This window comes from Nelumbo nucifera, chromosome 1, assembly GCF_055504915.1.
Source record: "Nelumbo nucifera cultivar China Antique chromosome 1, China Antique-T2T, whole genome shotgun sequence".
Lineage (NCBI taxonomy): Eukaryota > Viridiplantae > Streptophyta > Magnoliopsida > Proteales > Nelumbonaceae > Nelumbo > Nelumbo nucifera.
This window is the reverse complement of record NC_142649.1, coordinates 54,811,520-54,833,898: the sequence shown is the minus strand read 5'-3', so window position 1 is coordinate 54,833,898 and position 22,379 is coordinate 54,811,520.

Here is a 22,379-nt window from a genome sequence, read left to right as displayed (position 1 = left end):
CAACTGGGAATCATATTCCCTAAATTTAGAATACAATATTCAGGGATCCTACTTGAACCATAATCGAACCAGATCTGAACCAAAAGGTAAAAGGGAGGAATATACCTGATCCGAAGAAGCAGTATCTCCCAAAGTTTATGTTCATGCCCAAAGAAGATACCAAGATCCACTCCTGCTGAAGATGACACAGCAGTGGGTGGAACGGAACCAGTAGAGTGCGTCCTACACACTAGATCCTTCGCAAGAATCCTCTGGAAACTCTGAACACCGAATCTTCTTCAGTCTTTTCTGCAAGACTGATGTCAAGAACTGATTTCTTGACTTCTTTCCTCTACAAAGATCGAATCATGTGAGAAGCAATGGCGGCGGCGGCTGGAGGAGAACTCCAAGGACGAAGATAGCTGGATTGCTTCTCTTCTCTCTGGAGTATGAATGAGATCTAATCTCTATTCGCAGGAAGCTTTCTTTCTTTTTCTTGGTTCGAAATCTGATATGTTTTTCTTGGGTTTCTCCTCCTTTCTTCTTGATTAAGAAACCTCCTAATTAGGAGTTATCCCAATCCAAATCAGTATTTGGATAGGGGATTATCTTAATCCTATCTGCAGATTAAGTTAGCTTACTCCTGTTCTTATCAAGAGGTTACCAGATTCAAATATAATTTGAATTTGGTCTCCCAGAGTGGATAAGGTTAAAAGGCCCTATCCTTTTGCTAACATAATCTCAGATCCGCCCCATAAATGGGTGATCACATCAACCCAGCTCGAAATGGGCTTTTGGTCCATTAAGTGTTCAGTACTTAATTTGTTTCTAATCTGCTGCCCAGTTGGGCTTCTTTGTATGGCGTGGGACCCAAGCATTGATCTACACACTAGCCACATGGGTTCGGCCCAGCCTTCATTACAAGGCCCAGCCGAATTCACTGAAAAGCTCAGTGAACCCCTGAGCCCATCACATGGACCCTATGGGCTCAACACTTACATTAAGTGGTCCCTGGGCCAAGCCATCTTATAAAAACCTAGGGACTGTGGGCAAGTGCAAGATTAGCCCATCAGGTACTATCCTAAATGGTCTTACACTTAACCTCTCAGCCCTTAATGATCAAGCACTGCCCGACAAGAGAGGACCTCTCCCTCGACTGCAAGGAACAGTGCCGCACTCTCCTCTCACATGGATCTCGGGAATTAAAACCATTTGCAAACATTTTAAAACCGTACAAATATATATATATATTTATATATATATATATGTATATATTAATTTTGCAAAACAAAAATTCCAACGATTGAAATCAACTACCGCCAGTTTGGTTTCCATCATGGAGAGTGCATCCCCGATCATTATCCTTTGTCCGACAAAGGGGTTGATCCTGTCACTATGATCACCCACTCAAATGAATTCTCAGACTGTCCCAACATACCTATGTTTTGATCCCCATCTAAGGATCTCACTGATTGGCATATCAAAGACAGCCCGATCCGACACCTAGAGAAGTGTCATAATCGAGTCTAGGGGTTAGGTGTAACTTTCCAGTTTTGCCCATCTATTTCCAAGGTCTAGGGCAATACTAGAAATCTGGTCCGGTTCAAGGATTCGAGTAATCCCATACTGCATGTGCCTTGGATCTCACCCTGGCGGCCGAGACAGGCCATCCCAACATTTGGTGGCATACCAGTATTAGCCTTGGTAGAATAAATCTCCCCAAACTTATCCAATGGCTGTGAACATTTAAAACTAACATGAGTCTCTATAAGTGTCAAGTTTTAGGGTCTTACACAGAATCATACCAAACAACATGAATCAAACATGCACTTTATTATTTACACTAAATAACAAAAGTACATAAAATCGGATTGAAGCTAAGGGCATACAAAACTGTCTAACAGCTCCCACTTGCACTTAGGTCCAATCTGGTATAAGCTGGAGTCCCATACTTTCCACGTGTTTCTCAAACACCTTCTGTGTCAGTGGCTTAGTCAATGGGTCTGCCACATTATCCGCTGATGCTACCTTCTGAATTAGGACGTCCCCTCTACCAACGATCTCCCGTAGTACGTGGTACTTCCTCTCGATGTGCTTTGACCTCGAGTGGGCCCGAGGCTCTTTAGCCTAGGTGATCGCTCCATCGTTGTTGCGATCCTATCATGAAAACATACCCAGATGTAGACTTTCTATCATTTGGATCCGACTGGAAATCGGCATCGGTATACCCTAGAACTTGTAGTGAACTACCATCGAATACCAGACAAAACTCTTTTGTCCTTTGAAGGTATTTGAGTATGTTCTTCATAGCAGTCCAATGCTCCTTCCCTGGGTTGGCTTGGAATCTTCTTACCACACTCACCGCCTGAGCAATGTCCAGGCGAGTGCACTGTTAGACAGTTTTGTATGCCCTTAAACTGGACACTTAATGAGACTCGTGTTAGTTTAGAATGTTCACAACCAGTGGGTCGGTCTGGGGAGACCTATCCTGACAAGGCTGACACTGTGGTGCCACCAAGCCGGTTGGGGTAGCCTGTCTCAGCTGCCAGGGTGAGACCCTATGCACATACAGTGTAGGATTAATTGAATCTTTAAACTGGACCAGATTTCCAGTATTGCCCTGGACCTTGGAGATTGATGGGCAAAACTGGAAAGTTACACCCGACCCCTAGACTCGATTATGATACTGCACTAGGTGTCGGATTGGGCTATCTTTGATGTACCAATCAGTGAGATCCTTAGCGGGGGTCAAAACCTGGGTATGTTGGGGCAGTCCGAGAATTCATCTGAGTGGGTGATCATAGTGACAGGATCAGCCCCTTTGTTGGACAAAGGTAATGATCGGGGATGCACTCTCACTGATAGAAACCAAGACTGCCGGTAGCCGATTTCAACCATTGAGATTTGTTTTGCAAAATATATTTTATATAAGATACAAAAGTATATATATGGTTTCTGAAATGTTTGCAAGAAGGTTTTAATTCCCGGGATCCATATGAGTGGAGAGTGCAACGCTGTTCCTTGCAGCCGAGGGAGAGGTCCTCTCTTGTTGGGCAGTGTATGATCATTATGAGCTGAGAGGTTAAGTGTAAGACCATTGAGGATAACACCTGATGGGCTAATCTTGCATCTGCCCACAGTCCCTGGGTGGTACAAGGTGGCTTGGCCCAGGGACCACTTAGTGTAAGTGTTGGGCCCATAGAGCCCATTTGATGGGTTTCAAGGGGTACACTGTCTTCAGCAGTGCATTCGGCCAGGCCTTGTAACAAAGGCTAGGCTGAACCCATGTGGCTGATGTGTAGATCAATGCTTGGGTCCCACGCCATACAAGGAAGCCCAACTGGGCAGCAGTTTGGAAGGCTTTTTTAGTACATAACCTTAAATGGGCCTTAAGCCCATTTCGAACTAGGCTGATTTGATCAGTCATTTAAAGGGGGCGAATTCTGAAGTGGGTCAGCTAAAAGGATTGGGCTTAGACCCTATCCACTCAGAGAGTCCAAGATCTAAATGAGATTTAGATCTGGAAACCTCCTAATTATATTAGGAGATAGCTGATCTGATTTGTAGATAAGATAAGGATTATCCCTTATCACTAAGGGACTTCTAACCCAAATATGATTTGGATTAGCAACTCCTAATCTGATTAGGAGCTGATCCCTTTGAGATTATAAAAGGGGAAGGGGGCGGCAGCCTTTTACATGATAAAACAACATTCTTCTCTTTGAAGAAAGAGAGATTGAGAGATTTCCTACATACTGCGAATTCTCTCCTACCGCCACCTTCCTGCCATTGCCATTCCTTCAGTTCGATCTCCAGTTCTTTGGAGCAATCAAGATTTGATCTTGATCTCAATCTTTTGGGAAAAGATTGGTTGGAGCTGTACTCACAAGCCGTCCAGTTGATATTGCGAAGGGTCAAGTTCTTTTGAAGAACATTGTTGATTCTGCTCCATCCTTCACTGCGCCATCTTCAGTGGGAGCAGATTTTGGATCCTTTCTTGGGCGTGAACACCTCCATTGGGAGATAGTATTTCTCCGTATCAGGTATAATCCTCTCCCACTCCTTTTGGTTCAGATCTGGTTCAGTTTATGGTTCAAGATTGATCCTTGAAAATATAATTTTCTAAATAGGGAACACGATTCCCAGTTGAAGGGAGAGATAAAATTTTTGAAATTTGCCCCTTATTCCGCAATCTTTGGGCTTCCATAGGATGGATCTCTCATCCCTTCAGTGGTATCAGAGCCAGGTTCAAATCTTGAACCAGTTTGTTTCAGATCTGAACCTGCGCAATTGGGCAGAAGGTATTCTACCCAATTTGCACAGAAGGTGTTCTACCCAATTGGGCAGAAGGTGTTCTACCCAAAATTAATGGGCGAATAATCTGAAATTAATTTTATATAAATCTGATTATTATTTAGAATTGTTCTTTATGATTTTCTTGATTTATGGGCTGTTCGTACAAGAGGAGATCGAAATGTTGGTTTGTGCAGGGAACCTGCAAGATTTGCAGTTTCTTGATTTATTTATTGCATTTGGTCTGTAAATAATTTTTTTTTTTTTTTATTTTCTAGACTCAATGTATAGGTATTTGATCTGATGTAATTATTAATAGAAATAGGATTTCTATTTATTTTAATATTGGATCGAAGATGGCAGCGTAGAAAGGGAGATTTCGCAGAGAAGAAGATTTCGCAGATGGGAGAATCGCTATCTGCGATTTGCAGTTTGTGAAACTGCATTCTGTAATCTAACATCTGTTTTGCAGGATGGATTGTGCGAACAGCCCTGTTTGACTGATTCTTGATTTTCTTTTATCAGTAATTAATTTCAGATTATTTTCTTGAATTAAAGATTTAATTAAAGATCAAACCCTAGACCCATTCGAACCAAGATTGGTTCAAACTGTTTGGACTGAATCTAGGGTTTAATCAAGGCTGAAAGTCAGCCCTAATTTTCCCACTAATGGGCCTAAGGATTGATATTTAATTAAATGGTTAATTCGGCCCAACCTGTAAAGGCCCAGTTTTAAACAGTTAAAACTGCTAAAAGCCCACTTAACCCTTAAAGCTATATGGGTTGAACCATTCGGCCCATATACCTAGATAATATTAATGGTTAATATTATGGATTTAAAATGGGCTTCAAATGGGCTTTACAGATAATTAATTGATTGGATCAATTTATCCCTGCATATGTACGGATGTGTGATGTGCTACGTACATGGGCCATAAGTACTTGGCCCGTGCTCAATTGACAGTGGCTCTTTCGCACACCATGGCTGAATGCACATCATTGCCATGGTGTCCCTTTTGGTCATTGGATGACCTCCCCCAGTGGTGGGCCCCACACCTCATCACGAGGTCTCGTGTGGAACCCTAGCCGATTTAGGCCCACCAAAATCTGGCTTTATGAAAGTCAGTGGGAGCCACTTTGGTTTGACCTAAAGATAGAACTAGGGCGTAATTATCTGTTCCCTCCAGATAATATGAGTGCATGTGATAGGGAGATTCATATGATGAACTCTCTAAAGGCCTTCCATCATTAGCACGAGGATGGGTCCTTCAGTAATGAGGAAACGCACCAGAAAATGGGCTATCCATTTGCTGTTGGGCTTGTCTAAGTGTTTCATAAGATGATAGGGGCGTCATAGACCGATGTGGGAGGGGCTTCACCAGAAAATGGGAACTCTCTCACGATACCTTGGCGTTCATGAATATGATGGGTAAGCACTCACTGGACAGAAAGGTTTACCTGAAAACGGCTCTGAACCATATCTGACAGAGGCCAAAGGGAAAACTCATATGATGAGTGGATATGATCCTTCACAGAAAGGTGGTGGGGTTATGCAACTGAAACAGTTGGCTTCATGCACCCTATGTGATTTCCCACATTTTCAGAGACAACCCGTAGTCTCCATCACTGAGAAAGGAGGGAAATCTTAGAGACGAATAAATGGAAATGGATTGTAGATTAAAATTCATATCTATGAAATGAACATGAATCAAATTAAGCTGTGGACTGATGTTTGCTCTTTTATCAGAAAATGACAAACGGATCATTTGCAAAGCTACTTGATGACAACAAGTTGAAAGGCCCAAACTATGCTGACTGGTACAGGAACCTTATGTTGGTCTTAACCTCTGAGAAATTGGACAAAGTACCAAAGAATCCTGCCCCGGATTGTCCGGGAGATAGGGCTTCTGAGGCCCGAAGAAGAGAATACCAAGAATGGGAGGAGAAAAACTCCCTTGCCCGCTGCTATATCATTGCCTCCTTGGACAATCCAATTCAGAGGCAGTTCGATCAGATCGAACTTGCTAAAGACGTATTGGACAGTCTTAGGACAATGTACGAAGAGCAGAATCGTTCTACTCGGCAGAAGGTCTTGAAACAGTTCATGACCACGCAGATGTCCAAGGGCCAACAAGTTCACGACCATTGTCTCCGGATGATGGGCTATATCAACGAACTAGAGGCTCTTGGATCCGGGCTGGATCTGGTAACTCAGATCGATGCTATTCTCAACTCTCTGCCTCCATCCTTTAATCCATTCATCATGAACTACAACATGAACAAGCTGAACGTCAGCTTGTAGGAACTCAGCAATATGTTGCAGAGGGCCGAGGAATTGATTAAAAAGGATGAACCCATTGCCATGCTTGTTGAAACTAGCAAATCGGGCAAGAAAAGGAAGGCAAAAAGAAAGCCCTAGAAAAAGGCTGCCAAACCAAAGAAACAGAGGAAGGACAAGGCATCAGATGCCTATCAATTTTGCAAGAAGACCGGCCACTGGAAAAGGAATTGTCCTGCCTACCTGGAATCCAAGAAAGGTAACTTCGAAACTTGTGTTATAGAAACCAATTTGTTGGTAGCTTCTGCGTCCTGGTGTATTGACTCCGGGGCTTCAACTCATGCGTGTAACTCACTGCAGGGGTTCAAGGTAAGCAGAAAGCTGAGTGAAGGAGAAGTCACACTCTACTTGGGGACTACTGCAACTGTTGCAGCCGCGGCCATAGGAACCGTGGAATTATATTTTAGAGAATGAATAATTGTACTGAAAGATTGTCTTTATGTACAAAATTTAAGAAGAAATTTGATTTCTGTCTCAAAACTGTGTGCAGATGGTTATTCTGTCTTCTTTAGTAATACGATTACTATTAAAAGAAACAACAGATTCATCACATACGGGGAACTGGAGAACGGTCTCTATGTTCTACATCCTTCTCAAGAAACTAACATAACCGAAACTACGTCGGCTGAAAACCCCAAGAAGAGAGCCCGTGATCCAGTTAATCCCACGTGTCTATGGCATTACCGACTTGGCCACATCGGTGTTGACCGAATCACAAGATTGGTAAAGGATGGTCCTTTAGATTTTCTAACTGTAGAAGATCTTCCCACTTGTGAGCCTTGCCTACAAGGCAAGATGACGAAACGACCATTTAACGGTAAGCCTGAAAGATGTACGGGCACACTTGACCTAATACATACTGATGTATGTGGTCCCCTGAGTGTTAGGACACGAAATCAACACATGTATTTCATCACCTTCACAGATGATTTTTCACGATATGGTTACGTGTACCTAATGAGACACAAGTCTGAATCCTTTGAAAAGTTCAAAGAGTTTAGACAAGAGGTCGAGAAACAGTTAGGGAGAGAAATTAAAGCCCTTCGATCTGATCGAGGTGGCGAATATCTCTCTGACGAATTCAGGGACTACTTAAAAGACAATGGGATAGTATCACAATTAGCTCCTCCTGCTACACCACAACTTAATGGTGTTTCAGAGAGGAGGAATAGGACCTTATTAGATATGGTCCAGTCGCTTCTCATACACTCAGAGTTACCCACATCCTTTTGGGGTTACGCATTAGAGACTGCGATTTACGTGCTGAATCGGGTTCCAACCAAATCGGTTCCGAATACTCCATATGAACTTTGGACCGGAAAGAAACCAAGTGTCAGACACTTGAAGATTTGGGGTTGTCCAGCACACGTTAAAAGAACGAGTGCAGACAAGTTGGAATCTAAGACCAGCCGTTGCCTATTTGTAGGCTACCCAAAAGGCTCTATAGGTTACCTTTTCTATGACCCAAGTGAGCAGAAAGTGTTATGCAGTCGGAATGTGCAATTCTTGGAAACCGACTATATCCTGGACACCCATCGTCAGGAAGTTGTTCTTGATGAGGAGAGCTCAGGAGCAGTGGGAGATGTCCCACAAGTTCCAGGTAGTGACCAACTTAGAAGATCCACTCGGGCATCCAGGCCACCAGTCCATTATGGTTATGATCAGGATAGTTACCTGGTGGAAACCTTGACTAGTGAGGAGGATCCCGTGACTTACGCGGAAGCTATGTTGGACATAGATTCCCAGAAGTAGGTGGAGGCCATGGGAGCAGAGATGGACTCAATGGAGGCCAATGGAGTCTGGACTCTAGTAGATCCACCCTCCGGGGTAAAAGCAATCGGTTGCAAATGGATTTACAAGAGGAAGAAGGGCCCCGATGGCAGGATTGAGACCTTCAAGGCTCGTCTTGTGGCGAAAGGGTACACTCAGAAAGAGGGCATCGATTATGAGGAAACCTTTTCGCATGTGGCCATGCTTAAATCCAATAGGATCCTGATAGCTGTAGCAGCATACCATGATTATGAGATTTGGCAGATGGATGTCAAAACTGCATTCCTGAATGGAGATCTTACTGAAGATATCTATATGCAGCAGCCGCAAGGCTTCATTGCTGCAGGTCAGGAAAACATGGTATGTAAACTTAATAGATCCATTTATGGACTTAAGCAAGCTTCTAGAAGTTGGAACATCCGTTTTGACTCTGCTGTCAAATCGTTTGACTTCGAGCAGAATCCGGATGAACCCTGTGTCTACAGGAAGTTCAGTGGAGATAAGGTTACCTTCTTGGTTCTATATGTAGATGACATTCTACTCATTGGGAATGATGTAGGAATGTTAACTATGGTGAAAGTATGGCTTTCACAGCAATTCTCCATGAAAGATCTTGGAGAAGCCTCCTATATACTGGGTCTTCGACTCTATAGAGATAGATCGAAGCGGATAATAGGATTATCCCAATCTGCTTACATTGATAAAATAGTCAAGAGATACAGCATGGAAAACTCCAAGAAAGGAAATGTTCCTTTCAGGCACAGAGTCACTCTCTCCAAGAAGATGTCTCCCAAGACTTCTGAGGAGATTGATGGCATGAAAGACGTTCCCTATGCCTCTGCCGTAGGGAGCATCATGTATGCCATGCTGTGCACTCGTCCTGACAATGCTCAGGCAGTAAGTGTAGTAAGCAGATTTTAGGCCAACCCAGGGTAGGAGCATTGGACTGCTGTGAAAAACATACTTGAGTACCTTCGAAGGACAAAAGAGTTTTGTCTGATGTTCGACGGTAGCTCACTACAGATCCAGGGGTTTACAGATGCCGATTTCCAGTTAGACCCAGATGATAGAAAGTCTACATCTGGATATGTTTTCACGATAGGATCGTGTGCTGTTTGCTGGAAAAGCAGCAAACAGGGGTCCACTGCAGACTCCATGACCGAGGCCGAATACATTGCCGCAAGTGAGGCTGCCAAAGAAGCTGTGTGGATGAAGAAGTTCGTTCATGAGTTGGGAGTTGTTCCGTCCAACACATCACCCATCCCATTGTTGTGTGACAACAATGGAGCCATTGCTCAGGCTAAGGAGCCACGAGCCCACTCGAAGTCGAAGCACATCGAGAGGAAGTACCACGTACTGTGGGAGATTGTTGGTAGAGGGGACGTCCTGATTCAGAAGGTAGCGTCAGCGGAAAATGTAGCAGACCCATTGACAAAGCCACTATCACAGAAAGTGTTTGAGAAACACGTGGAAAGCATGATACTCCGGCTAGTACCAGATTGGACCTAAGTGCAAGTGGGAGCTGTTAGACAATTTTGTATGCCCTTAGCTTCAATCAGAATGATGTACTTTTTGAGTTTATTGTAAATGAATAAAGATACATATTTGATTCATGTTCCCTTGGTATGTTTCTATGTAATACCCTTAAACTGGACACTTAATGAGACTCGTGTTAGTTTAGAATGTTCACAACCAGTGGGTCGGTCTGGGGAGACCTATCCTGATAAGGCTGACACTGTAGTGCCACCAAGTCGGTTGGGGTGGCTTGTCTCAGCTGCCAGGGTGAGACCCTAGGCCCATACAGTGTAGGATTAATTGAATCTTTGAACTGGACCAGATTTCCAGTATTGCCCTGGACCTTGGAGATTGATGGGCAAATCTAGAAAGTTACACCCGACCCCTAGACTCGATTATGATACTGCACTAGGTGTCGGATTGGGCTATCTTTGATGTACCAATCAGTGAGATCCTTAGCGGGGGTCAAAACCTGGGTATGTTGGGACAGTCCGAGAATTCATCTGAGTGGGTGATCATAGTGACAGGATCAGCCCCTTTGTCGGACAAAGGTAATGATCGGGGATGCACTCTCACTGATGGAAACCAAGACTGCCGGCAGCCGATTTCAACCGTTGAGATTTGTTTTGCAAAATATATTTTATATAAGATATAAAAGTATATATGTATGGTTTCTAAATTGTTTGCAAGAAGGTTTTAATTCCTAGGATCCATATAAGTGGAGAGTGTAACACTGTTCCTTGCAGCCGAGGGAGAGGTCCTCTCTTGTCGGGCAGTGTATGATCATTATGGGCTGAGAGGTTAAGTGTAAGACCATTGAGGATAATACCTGATGGGCTAATCTTGCATCTGCCCACAGTCCCTGGGTGTTACAAGGTGGCTTGGCCCAGGGACCACTTAGTGTAAGTGTTGGGCCCATAGAGCCCATTTGATGGGTTTCAGGGGGTGCACTGTCATTAACAGTGTATTCGGCCAGGCCATGTAACAAAGGCTGGGCCGAACCCATGTGGCTGATGTGTAGATCAATGCTTGGGTCCCACGCCATAAAAGGAAGCCCAACTGGGTAGCAGTTTGGAAGCCTTTTGAGTACATAACCTTAAATGGGCCTTAAGCCCATTTCGAACTGGGCTGATTTGATCAGTCATTTAAAGGGGGCGAATTCTAAAGAGGGTCAGCTGAAAGGATTGGGCTTAGACCCTATCCAATCAGAGAGTCCAAGATCTAAATGGGATTTAGATCTGGAAACCTCCTAATTAGATTAGGAGACAGCTGATCTTATCTGCAGATAAGATAAGGGTTATCCCTTATCACTAAGGGACTTCTAACCCAAATATGATTTGGATTAGCTGCTGCTAATCTGATTAGGAGCTGATCCCTTTTGAGATTATAAAAGGGGAAGGGGGCAGCAGCCTACTACACAACAACATCCATAGCATTCTTCTCTTTGAAGAAAGAGAGATTGAGAGATTTCCTGCATACTGCGAATTCTCTCCTGCCGCCACTTTCCTGCTTTTGCCATTCCTTCAGTTCGATCTCCAGTTCTTGGGAGCAATCAAGATTGAATCTTGATTTCAATCTTTTAGGGAAAGATTGGTTGGAGCTGTACTCAAGTCGTCCAGTTGATCCTTAAGAAGGGTCAAGTTCTTTTGGAAGAACGTTGCTGATTCTGCTCCACCCTGCACTGCGCCATCTTCAGTGGGAGCAGTCTTTGGATTCTTCCTTGGGCGTGAACACCTCCATTGGGAGATATTACATCTCTGTATCAGGTATATTCCTCTCCCATTTTTTTTTTGTTCTGATCTGGTTTAGTTTATGGTTCAAGATTGATCCTTGAAAATATGATTTTCTAAATAGGGAATACGATTCCCAGTTGAAGGGAGAGAAAAATTTTTGGAAATTCGCCCCTTATTCCACAATCTTTGGGCGTCCATAGGATGGATCTCTCATCCCTTCAGTGGTATCAGAGCCATAGTTCAAATCTTGAACCAATTTGTTTCAGATCTGAACCTGCGCAAATGGGCAGAAGGTGTTCTACCCGATTTGCGCAGATATGGGTTTTGGGAATTTTTTCCCAAAATTAATGAGCGAATAATCTGAAATTAATTTTATATAAATCTGATTATTATTTAGAATTGTTCTTTATGATTTTCTTGATCTATGGGCTGTTCGTACAAGAGGAGATCGAAATCTTGGTTTGCGCAGGGAACCTGCAAGATTTGCAGTTTCCTAATTTATTTATTACATTTGGTCTGTAATTTTTTTTCTTAGACTCAATGTATAGGCATTCGATCTGATGTAATAATTAATAGAAATAGGATTTCTATTTTTTTTATTTTGGATCGAAGATGGCGGCGCAGAAAGGGAGAAATCGCAGAGAAGAACATTTCGCAGATGGGCGAATCGCTATCTGCGATTTGCAGTTTATGAAACTGCATTCTGTGATCTAACCTCTGTTTTGCAGGATGGATTGTACGAACAGCCCTGATTGACTGATTGTTGTTTTTCTTTTATTAGTAATTAATTTCAGATTATTTTCTTGAATTAAAGATTTAATTAAAAATCAAAACCTAGACCCATTCGAACCAAGATTGGTTCAAACGATTTGGACCAAATCTAGGGTTTAATCAAGGCTGAAAGTTAGCCCTAATTTTCCCACTAATGGGCCTGAGGATTGATGTTTAATTAAATGGTTAATTCGGCCCAACCTGTAAAGGCCCAGTTTTAAATAGTTAAAACTGCTAAAAGCCCACTTAACCCTTAAAGCTATATGGGTTGAACCATTCGCCCCATATACCTAGATAATGTAAATGGTTAATATTATGGATTTAAAATGGGCTTCAAATGGGCTTTACAGATAATTAATTGATTGGATCAATTTATCCCTGCATGTGATGTATGGATGTGTGATGTGCTACGTACATGGGCCATAAGTACTTGGCCCATGCTCAATCGACAGTGGCTCTTTCGCACACCATGGCTGAATGCACATCATTGCCATGGTGTCCCTTTTGGTCATTGGATGACCTCCCTCCGTCGTGGGCCCCACACCTCATCATGAGGTCTCGTGCGGAACCCTAGCCGATTAAGGCCCACCAAAATCTGGCTTTATGAAAGTCAGTGGGAGCCACTTTGGTTTGACCTAAAGATAAAACTAGGGCGTAATTATCTGTTCCCTCCAGATAATATGAGTGCATGTGATAGGGAGATTCATATGATGAACTCTCTAAAGGCCTTCCATCATTAGCACGAAGATGGGTCCTTCAGTAATGAGGAAACGCACCAGAAAATGGGCTATCCATTTGTTGTTGGGCTTGTCTAAGTGTTTCATAAGATGATAGGGGCGTCATAGACCGATGTGGGAGGGGCTTCACCAGAAAATGGGAACTCTCTCACGCTACCTTGGCGTTCACGAATATGATGGGTAAGCACTCACTGGACAGAAAGGTTTACCTGAAAACGGCTCTGAACCTTGTCTGACAGAGGCCAAAGGGAAAACTCATATAATGAGTGGATATGATCCTTCACAGAAAGGTGGTGGGGTTATGCAGCTGAAACAGTTGGCTTCATGCACCCTATGTGATTTCCCACATTTCCAGAGACAACCCGTAGTCTCCGTCACTGAGAAAGGAGGGAAATCTCAGAGATTAATAAATGGAAATGGATCGTAGATTAAAATCCATATCTATGAAATGAACATGAATCAAATTAGGTCGTGGACTGATGTTTGCTCTTTTATCAGAAAATGGCAAACGGATCTTTTGCAAAGCTACTTGATGACAGCAAGTTGAAGGGCCCAAACTTTGCTGACTGGTATAGAAACCTTATGCTGGTCCTTGCTTCTGAAAAACTTGATAAAGTGGCAAAGAATCCTGCCCCGGAGCGTCCGGGAGATAGGGCTTCTGAGGCCCGAAGGAGAGACTATCAAGAATGGGAGGAGAAAAACTCCCTTGCCCGGTGTTACATCATTGCCTCGCTGGACAATCCGATACAGAGGCAGTTCGATCAGATCGAACTTGCCAAGGACATATTGGACAGTCTCAGGACGATGTATGAAGAGCAGAATCGTTCTACTCGACAAAAGGTCTTGAAACAGTTCATGACCACACAAATGTCCAAGGGCCAACAAGTTCACGACCATTGTCTTCGGATGATGGGATACATCAATGAACTGGAGGCTCTTGGATCCGGGCTGGACCTTGCAACCCAGATAGATGCTATCCTTAACTCTTTGCCTCCTTCCTTTAATCCGTTCATCATGAACTATAACATGAACAAGCTAAATGTCAGCTTACAAGAGCTCAGCAATATGTTGCAAAGAGCTGAAGAACTGATTAAAAAGGATGAGCCTGTAGCCATGCTTGTTGAAGCTGGCAAGACAGGCAAGAGAAAGAGGAAGGCAAAGAAGCCTCAGAAGAAAGCCACTAAAAGCAAGAAGCAGAAGAAAGACAAAGCATCGGATGCCTGTCACTTCTGCAAGAAGACCGGCCACTGGAAAAGGAATTGTCCTGCCTACCTGGAATCCAAGAAAGGTAACTTCGAAACTTGGGTTATAGAAACCAATTTATTGGTAGCTTCTGCGTCCTGGTGTATTGACTCCGGGGCTTCAACTCATGCGTGTAACTCACTGCAGGGGTTCAAGGTAAGCAGAAAGCTGAGTGAAGGAGAAGTAACACTCTACTTGGGGACTACTGCAACTGTTGCAGCCACGGCCATAGGAACCGTGGAATTATGTTTTAGAGAAGGAATAATTGTACTGAAAGATTGTCTTTATGTACAAAATTTAAGAAGAAATTTGATTTCTGTCTCAAAACTGTGTGCAGATGGTTATTCTGTCTTCTTTAGTAATACGATTACTATTAGGAATAATAGATTCATCGCGTACGGGGAACTAGAGAACGGTCTCTATGTTCTACATCCTTCTCTAGAAACTAACATAACCGAAACTACGTCGGTTGAAAACCCCAAGAAGAGAGCCCGTGATACAGTTAATCCCACGTGTCTGTGGCATTACCGACTTGGCCACATCGGTGTTGACCGAATCACAAGGTTGGTAAAGGATGGTCCTTTGGATTTTCTAGCTGTAGAAGATCTTCCCACCTGTGAGCCTTGCCTACAAGGCAAGATGACGAAACGGCCATTTGACGGTAAGCCTGAAAGATGTACAGGCACACTTGACCTAATACATACTGATGTATGTGGTCCCCTGAGTGTTAGGACATGAAATCAACACGTGTATTTCATCACCTTCACAGATGATTTTTCACGATATGGTTACGTGTACCTAATGAGACACAAGTCTGAATCCTTTGAAAAGTTCAAAGAGTTTAGACAAGAGGTCGAGAAACAGTTAGGGAGAGAAATTAAAGCCCTTCGATCCGATCGAGGTGGCGAATATCTCTCTGACGAATTCAGGGACTACTTAAAGGACAATGGGATAGTATCACAATTAGCTCCTCCTGCTACACCACAACTTAACGGTGTTTCAGAGAGGAGGAATAGGACCTTATTAGATATGGTCCGGTCGCTTCTCATACACTCAGAGTTACCCATATCCTTTTGGGGTTACGCATTAGAGACTGCGATTTACGTACTGAATCGGGTTCCAACCAAATCGGTTCCGAATACTCCATATGAACTTTGGACCGGAAAGAAACCAAGTGTCAGACACTTGAAGATTTGGGGTTGTCCAGCACACGTTAAAAGAACGAGTGCAGACAAGTTGGAATCTAAGACCAGCCATTGCCTATTTGTAGGCTACCCAAAAGGCTCTGTAGGTTACCTTTTCTATGACCCAAGTGAGCAGAAAGTGTTCTGCAGTCAAAATGCGCAATTCTTGGAAACCGACTATATCCTGGACACCCATCGTCAGGAAGTTGTTCTTGATGAGGAGAGCTCAGGAGTAGTGGGAGATGTCCCACAAGTTCCAGGTAGTGACCAACTTAGAAGATCCACTCGGGCATCCAGGCCACCAGTCCGTTATGGTTATGACCAGGATAGTTACTGAAAGAATGGTAGGATCCATCTAATGGACGCCATAAAGGTTGCGGAATGGGTGGGGCAAATTTCAAAAATTTCCTACCTTCTCCCAACTGGGAATCATATTCCCTGAATTTAGAATACAATATTCAAGGATCTACTTGAACCCTAATCAAACCAGATCTGTACCAAAAGATAAATGGGAGGATTATACCTGATCCGGAGAAGTAGTATCTCCCAAAGTTGGTGTTCACGCCCAAAGAATGCTCCAAGATCTGTCCCTGCTGAAGATGACACAGTTGTGGATGGAACAGAACCAGCAGGGTGCGTCCTACACACTGGATCCTTCACAAGAATCCCCTGGATGTACTAAACACTGAATTCTTTCAGTCTTTCTTGCAAGACTGATGTCAAGAACTGGTTTCTTGACTTTCTTTTCTGCAAAGATCAAATCTTGCAACAATGCAGATGGCGGCGACAGGAGGAGATTTCCAGAAACGAAAAAGCTGAATTGTTTTCTTTTCTGGAGAGAATGAGATCTAATCTCAATTCGCAGGAACCTTTCTTGCTTACCAGAACCTCTTGGATCGAAATCTGATTTCCCCTGTCTTGGTTCATTCGAAATTCTCCTCTCTTTTCTTCTTGATTAAGAAATCTCCTAATTAGGAGTTATCCCAATCCAAATCAGTATTTGGATAGGGGATAATCTTAATCCCTTTCCCAGATAGAGTTAGCTTACTCCTGATCTTATCAGGAGGTTACCAGATTCAAATCTGATTTGAATTTGGTCTCTAAGAGTGGATAAGGCTAAGAGCCCAATCCTTTTTGCTAACTTCAATCTCAAATTCGCCCCATTGATGGGTGATCATATCAGCCCACTTCGAAATGGGCTTTTGGCCCATTAAGTATTCAGTGTTTAATTAGTTTCCAATCTGCTGCCCAGTTGGGCTTCTTTGTATGGCGTGGGACCCAAGCATTGATCTACACACCAGCCACATGGGTTCGGCCCAGCCTTTAATACAAGGCCCAGCCAAATTCACTGAAAATCTCAATGAACCCCTTGAGTCCATCGTATGAACCCTATGGGCCCAACACTTACATTAAGTGGTCCCTGGGCCAAGCCATCTTATAAAAACCCAGGGACTGTGGGCAGGTGCAAGATTAGCCCATCAGGTATTATCCTAAATGGTCTTACACTTAACCTCTCAGCCCTTAATGATCAAGCACTGCCCGACAAGAGAGGACCTCTCCCTCGGCTGCAAGGAACAGTGCCGCACTCTCCTCTCACATGGATCCCGGGAATTAAAACCATTCGCAAACATTTTGAAACCGTACATATATATGTAAATATATTAATTTTGCAAAAACAAAATTCCAACGATTGAAATCAACTGCCGGCAGTTTGGTTTCCATCAGAGAGAGTGCATTCCCGATCATTACCCTTTGTCCGACAAAGTGGCTGATTCTGTCACTATGACCACCCACTCAGATGAATTCTCAAACTGCCCCAACATACCCAGGTTTTGATCCCCACTAAGGATCTCACTGATTGGCATATCAAAGGCAGCCTGATCCAACACCTAGTGAAGTGTCATAATTGAGTCTAGGGGTCAGGTGTAACTTTCCAGTTTTGCCCATCTATCTCCAAGGTCCAGGGCAAGACTGGAAATCTGGTCCGGTTCAAGGATTCAAGTAATCCCATGCTGTATGTGCCTCGGGTCTTACCCTGATGGCTGAGACAGGCCATCCCAACACTTGGTGGCACACCAGTATCAGCCTTGGCAGGATAAATCTCCCCAGACTTATCCAACGGCTGTGAACATTCAAAACTAACATGAGTCTCAACAAATGTCCAGTTTTAGGGTTTTACACAGAATTAAACCAAACAACATGAATCAAACATGCACTTTATTTATTTCCACTAAATAACAAAAGTACATCAAAATGATTGAAGCTAAGGGCATACAAAACTGTCTAACAGTTACCTGGTGGAAACCTTGACTAGTGAGGAGGATCCCGTGACTTACGCGGAAGCTATGTTGGACATAGATTCCCAGAAGTGGGTGGAGGCCATGAGGGCAGAGATGGACTCAATGGAGACCAATGGAGTCTGGACTCTAGTAGATCCGCCCTCCGGGGTAAAGGCAATCGGTTGCAAATGGATTTACAAGAGGAAGAAGGCCCCCGATGGTAAAGTTGAGACCTTCAAGGCTCGTCTGGTGGCGAAAGGGTACACTCAGAAAGAGGGCATCGATTATGAGGAAACCTTTTCGCCTGTGGCCATGCTTAAATCCATTAGGATCCTGCTAGCTGTAGCAGCATACCATGATTATGAGATTTGGCAGATGGATGTCAAAACTGCATTCCTGAATGGAGATCTTGCTGAAGATATCTATATGCAGCAGCCGCAAGGCTTCGTTGCTGCAGGTCAGGAAACCATGGTATGTAAACTTAACAGATCCATTTATAGGCTTAAGCAAGCTTCTAGAAGTTGGAACATCCGTTTTAACTCTGCTGTCAAATCGTTTGACTTCGAGCAGAATCCGGATGAACCCTGTGTCTACAGGAAGTACAGTGGGGTTAAGGTTACCTTCTTGGTTCTGTATGTAGATGACATTCTACTCATTGGGAATGATGTGGGAATGTTAACTACGGTGAAAGTATGGCTTTCGCAGCAATTCTCCATGAATGACCTTGGAGAAGCCTCCTATATACTGGGTCTTCGACTCTATCGAGATAGATCAAAGCGGATAATAGGATTTTCCAAATCTGCTTACATTGACAAAATAGTCAAAAGATACAGCATGGAAAACTCCAAGAAAGGAAATGTTCCTTTCAGGCACGGAGTCACTCTCTCCAAGAAGATGTCTCCCAAGACGTCTGAGGAGATTGATGGCATGAAAGACGTTCCTTATGCCTCAGCCATAGGGAGCATCATGTATGCCATGCTGTGGACTCGTCCTGACATAGCTCAGGCAGTGAGTGTAGTAAGCAGATTTCAGGCCAACCCAGGGCAGGAGCATTGGACTGCTGTGAAAAACATACTTAAGTACCTTCGAAGGACAAAAGAGTTTTGTCTAGTATTCGACGGTAGCTCACTACAGATCCAAGGGTTTCCAGATGCCGATTTCCAGTCAGACCTAGATGATAGAAAGTCTACATCTGGATATGTTTTCACGATAGGATCGTGTGCTGTTTGCTGGAAAAGCAGCAAACAGGGGTCCACTGCAGACTCCACGACCGAGGCCGAATACATTGCCGCAAGTGAGGCTGCCAAAGAAGCTGTGTGGATGAAGAAGTTCATTCACGAGTTGGGAGTTGTTCCGTCCAGCACATCACCCATCCCATTGTTGTGTGACAGCAATGGAGCCATTGCTCAGGCTAAGGAGCCACGAGCCCACTCGAAGTCGAAGCACATCGAGAGGAAGTACCACGTACTGTGGGAGATTGTTGGTAGAGCGGACGTCCTAATTCAGAAGTTAGCGTCAGCGGAAAATGTAGCAGACCCATTGACAAAGCCACTTTCACAGAAAGTGTTTGAGAAACACGTGGAAAGCATGGGACTCCGGCTAGTACCTGATTGGACCTAAGTGCAAGTGGGAGCTGTTAGACAGTTTTATATGCCCTTAGCTTCAATCAGAATGATGTACTTTATGAGTTTATTGTAAATGAATAAAGTTACATATTTGATTCATGTTCCCTTGGTATGTTTCTGTGTAATACCCTTAAACTGGACACTTAATGAGACTCGTGTTAGTTTAGAATGTTCACAGCTAGTGGGTCGGTCTGGGGAGACCTATCCTGACAAGGCTGACACTGTAGTGCCACCAAGTCGGTTGGGGTGGCTTGTCTCAGCTGCCAGGGTGAGACCCTAGGCACATACAGTGTAGGATTAATTGAATCTTTGAACTGGACCAGATTTCCAGTATTGCCCTGGACCTTCGAGATTGATGGGCAAATCTGGAAAGTTACACCCGACCCCTAGACTCGATTATGATACTGCACTAGGTGTCGGATTGGGCTATCTTTGATGTACCAATCAGTGAGATCCTTAGCGGGGGTCAAAACCTGGGTATGTTGGGACAGTCCGAGAATTCATCTGAGTGGGTGATCATAGTGACAGGATCAGCCCCTTTGTCGGACAAAGGTAATGATCGGGGATGCACTTTCACTGATGGAAACCAAGACTGCCGGTAGCCGATTTCAACCGTTGACATTTGTTTTGCAAAATATATTTTATATAAGATATAAAAGTATATATGTATGGTTTCTAAATTGTTTGCAAGAAGGTTTTAATTCCCGGGATCCATATAAGTGGAGAGTGCAACACTGTTCCTTGCAGCCGAGGGAGAGGTCCTCTCTTGTCGGGCAGTGTATGATCATTATGGTCTGAGAGGTTAAGTGTAAGACCATTGAGGATAATACCTGATGGGCAAATCTTGCATCTGCCCACAGTCCCTGGGTGTTACAAGGTGGCTTGGCCCAGGGACCACTTAGTGTAAGTGTTGGGCCCATAGAGCCCATTTGATGGGTTTCAGGGGGTGCACTGTCATTAACAGTGTATTCGGCCAGGCCTTGTAACAAAGGCTGGGCCGAACCCATGTGGCTGATGTGTAGATCAATGCTTGGGTCCCACGCCATACAAGGAAGCCCAACTGGGCAGCAGTTTGGAAGCCTTTTGAGTACATAACCTTAAATGGGCCTTAAGCCCATTTCGAACTGGGCTGATTTGATCAGTCATTTAAAGGGGGCGAATTCTAAAGAGGGTCAGCTGAAAGGATTGGGCTTAGACCCTATCCACTCAGAGAGTCCAAGATCTAAATGGGATTTAGATCTGGAAACCTCCTAATTAGATTAGGAGACAGCTGATCTTATCTGCAGATAAGATAAGGGTTATCCCTTATCACTAAGGGACTTCTAACCCAAATATGTTTTGGATTAGCAGCTCCTAATCTGATTAGGAGCTGATCCCTTTTGAGATTATAAAAGGGGAAGGGGGCGGCAGCCTACTACACAACAACATCCATAGCATTCTTCTCTTTGAAGAAAGAGAGATTGAGAGATTTCCTGCATATTGCGAATTCTCTCCTGCCGCCACCTTCCTGCTTTTGCCATTCCTTCAGTTCGATCTCCAGTTCTTGGGAGCAATCAAGATTGAATCTTGATTTCAATCTTTTAGGGAAAAGATTGGTTGGAGCTGTACTCAAGTCGTCCATTTGATCCTTAAGAAGGGTCAAGTTCTTTTGGAAGAACGTTGCTGATTCTGCTCCACCCTGCACTGCGCCATTTTCAGTGGGAGTAGTCTTTGGATTCTTCCTTGGGCGTGAACACCTACATTGGGAGATATTACATCTCTGTATCAGGTATATTCCTCTCCCATTTTTTTTTGGTTCTGATCTGGTTTAGTTTATGGTTCAAGATTGATCCTTGAAAATATGATTTTCTAAATAGGGAATACGATTCCCAGTTGAAGGGAGAGAAAAATTTTTGGAAATTCGCCCCTTATTCCGCAATCTTTGGGCGTCCATAGGATGGATCTCTCATCCCTTCACATATAGTGTAGGATTAATTGAATCTTTGAACTGGACCAGATTTCTAGTATTGCCCTGGACCTTGGAGATTGATGGGCAAAACTGGAAAGTTACACCCAACCCCTAGACTCGATTATGATACTGCCCTAGGTGTCGGATTGGGCTATCTTTGATGTACCAATTAGTGAGATCCTTAGCGGGGGTCAAAACCTGGGTATGTTGGGGCAGTCCGAGAATTCATCTGAGTGGGTGATCATAGTAACAGGATTAGCCCATTTGTCGGACAATGGTAATGACCGGGGATGCACTCTCACTGATGGAAACCAAGACTACCGGCAGCCGATTTCAACCATTGAGATTTGTTTTGCAAAATATATTTTATATAAGATACAAAACTATATATATGGTTTCTGAAATGTTTGCAAGAAGGTTTTAATTCCCGGGATCCATATGAGTGGAGAGTTCAACACTGTTCCTTGCAGCCGAGGGAGAGGTCGTCTCTTGTCGGGCAGTCTATGATCATTATGGGCTGAGAGGTTAAGTGTAACACCATTGAGGATAACACCTGATGGGCTAATCTTGCATCTGCCCACAGTCCCTGGGTGTTACAAGGTGGCTTGGCCCAGGGACCACTTAGTGTAAGTGTTGGGCCCATAGAGCCCATTTGATGGGTTTCAAGGGGTACACTATCTTCAGTAGTGCATTCGGCCAGGCCTTGTAAAAAAGGCTGGGCTGAACCCATGTGACTGATGTGTAGATCAATGCTTGGGTCCCACGCCATACAAGGAAGCCCAACTGGGCAGCAGTTTGGAAGGCTTTTTGATTACATAACCTTAAATGGGCCTTAAGCCCATTTCGAACTAGGCTGATTTGATCAGTCATTTAAAGGGGGCGAATTCTGAAGTGGGTCAGTTAAAAGGATTGGGCTTAGACCCTATCAACTCAGAGAGTCCAAGATCTAAATGAGATTTAGATCT